Genomic DNA, 3,454 nt, shown 5'->3' with positions numbered 1-3,454 from the left:
ACGTCCTGCAATTGTATCAAAACCAAGCACCCTTCCGCCGCAATCTGTCCATCAACGAAATGAAAGGCCTAGGTAATCTGGCATCTCGCAATGACATCGTCATTAAGCCTGCTGACAAAGGTGGTGCCGTAGTCATAATGAACAAGTCCGATTACGCCGCAGAGGCCCACAGACAGCTAGCAGATGCGACGTTTTATAAGCGCCTTGATCATGACCCCACTGAGCAGTACAAATCTCTGCTCAAAAGCACGGTGCTAGATCTCGTCAAGAAGAAAAAGATGCCTGACAATGCGGTACATTCTCTAATTCCACTAAGTCCTGTTGCTGGTCGTTTTTACCTTTTACCTAAAATACATAAGATAAACAACCCAGGTCGACCCATAATTTCTGGTATAGGTACAGTCACAGAAAATTTGTCCAGCTACGTAGATTCCCTTATTAGTAATATCCCAGCTACGTTTCCTTCTTGCGTAAGAGACGCTACCGACTTTCTGTCAGATATAATCGATCTCATTATTCCTCAAGGTTCTCTTTTGGTCACACTTGATGTTGCTTCTTTGTATACTAACATTCCTCATTCAGATGGCATCATGGCAGTCGTCAATTGCTACGAAGCCGTAGCACCCGAAAAACTCATCGATAGTGACACATTGGCAAAGTTGCTAACCCTTATTTTGGAACTGAATAATTTCGAATTTGAAGGACAGCACTATGTCCAAGTTAGCGGGACGTCTATGGGTACGCGAATTGGCCCCAACTACGCGAACATATTTATGGGTCAGCTAGAAGATAAATTTTTGCTAACCAGGACCTTAAAACCTTTTTATTACAAACGTTACATTGACGATGTTTTTCTGGTTTGGTCTCATGGTGAACAGGAACTGCTTTCCTTCATATCTGACTTTAACAATGCCCATCCATCCATATCATTTCCTCACACGTATTCTGCATCTACCATTAACTTCCTTGACGTCAGCGTTTCATTGCTAAATGATAAACTATCTACTACCCTATACAAAAAGCCGACCGATAGATGTCAATATTTGCACTTTGGTAGCCGTCACGTTAAACATTGCAAGACGAGCATTCCTTATAGTCAAGCCTTACGTTTTAAAAGAATTTGTTCTGAGCAATCAGAGTTTCAAAAAAATTGCGGTACCTTAAAAAACGCTTTAGTCAAACAAAATTACCCACCACAATTAATTGACGATGCAATAAAGCGCGCAGACGTGCATGACCGAAGGACGCTTCTTTGCACTGCGAACAAACCGACTCCCTCACCTCAGACAAATCTTGTCCTAACCCATTCTGGGTCAGTCTCACGTGTTTCGCATGTACTGAAGAAACATCACAATATTTTAATGCAAAGTGAACGCCTCAAAAACATCTTCGCTGAACCACCTAAAGCAGTATATCGTAAAGCTAGAAATATTCGAGATATACTATCATCATCATCCAAGACTGACTGCCCTGATGCTATCGGATGCCATCCTTGCCGAAAACCGCGATGTAAAGTATGCCCCTACATGTGCACATCGCAACAGGTGACTAGTACGGCTTCAAATTTTCGTTTAAAAATCAAAGGCGATTTCGACTGTGACACTAAAAACGTAATATAAATGCTTGAATGTACGGTGTGCAAAAACCGGTACATCGGACAAACAGAAGGGCCTTTTAGATTGCGCTTTAACAATCATAAATCCCACGCTAACACGTTTCCCAACCTGCCCATCTCAAGACACATGCACCTCCCTGACCACTCATTCGATAAACTGAAAGTCACGTTGCTTGAATCTGGATTTCGTTCAAATTATGATAGAGAAGCCCGTGAATCCTTCCTTATCTATAAGTTTGATACCGTCGCGTGTGGTTTGAATGAAAGTGTAGGAAAATTGAGTTGCCTGTCATCGTAGCCCGTCACTTGTTTCTCCTTTCTACTAGTACGTCACTGATCCTTTTTTGTCTGTTTGCTTGATAACATAGCCCATATTAGGTGACGTCTTTTGTTGTCACCTGACGATTGGTTTTTGCACTTCATTTCTGTGCATTTTTATGCTTTGTATTTTTAGATTAGGTGTTTGCAAACGCCATCTGTGTATACACGTATCAGCTGTCCTTTGAACGATTGACATGCATTTAGTTTGCACATTTTTATCGTTTATCATGTAAACATATCTCATTCGGTTGATATGCACATGTATATAAACTGTACTGACGCCATGTATTGTATTCTGATGAAGGCCGGACCCCGGCCGAAACGTCAATAAACCGCTTCATACGCGCGTCTACTTCACTGTGAATATTTACCCGGACCCAGAATCGCTTTTTTCTGGTATATATATATATATATATATATATATATATATATATATATATATATATATTACTACGTAAAATGCACCACCGGTTGATTCGTGTAAGTGGTCGTGTGCGTGAAGTGCGGATACCTTATCACCATTCTCGGCAAGACGCGTGTTCGAATCCTCCTCTTTACCCTTTTTTTTCCTTTTCTTTTTTTTTTAAGTTGCTTATTAATGCGCGGTTACCGTTTTTAATTCCATGCGTTTTCACCCCGATTAATCTGTGGTTATTGGGAGAAATGCCGCTTAAGTCCCCCATTTCTGGGGGACTTCCGAAGAAAACAATTAAATTGTGGGGTTTTACGCCCCAAAACCACGATCTGATTATGAGGCACGCCGTAGTGGGGGACTCCGGAAATTTGGACAACCTGGGGTTCTTTAACGTGCACTGGTTTTTTCGCATTTTGCCCCCATCGAAATGGGCCGCCGTGGCCGGGATTCGATCCCGCGATCGGGGACTTCCGAGACATGCTCACAAAAGTGTGGATGGATGGGTGGATAAGGCTGCACCCTTCAAATCGGGCGGCGGCACACGCAACCTAGCCGTGACTAATAAGTTATTTTGTACATAGCGGAGGGTGAGCTTGCAGTATAGGCCGCCCCCTGTCTTAACAGGCACTATATAGCAGCATTGGTGAAGTGAGGTTGAGGCTAATGTGCCTGGAATTAAACATGTTAGAAGGTTCTATGGCAACAAATCATATAACACGAAACATACACATACTCACGTGTCATCAGAGACTTTTGAATTCATCATTAAAAAAATGCCACGGTCATCCATTACACTGTGCACAATAATAACAGCTCATACAAGTGACCAAATGCTGTGCATAAAAAGATTTCATTCATGGGGTTTGATGTCCCTAAGCAACAGGCGTGTATGCATGTAGCTGTGATAAATGGTGTGGTGGAAGAAAACGATTTCATTTTGACCTCCTGGGAGTCCAACACAAGCATTATTTTGCATTTTGCCTACATTCATTGCATTGTGGCCACTGCTGGTAGGATCGAGTAGTATTTTCAGTGTTATCTATACAGAAAGGCAATGTAAACTTCCATGGCAATTATATATCACAAGGCCTTTTTCCTGAATG

This window comes from Dermacentor silvarum, chromosome 10 (assembly GCF_013339745.2).
Source record: "Dermacentor silvarum isolate Dsil-2018 chromosome 10, BIME_Dsil_1.4, whole genome shotgun sequence".
NCBI lineage: Eukaryota > Metazoa > Arthropoda > Arachnida > Ixodida > Ixodidae > Dermacentor > Dermacentor silvarum.
This window is presented reverse-complemented; position numbering follows the sequence as displayed.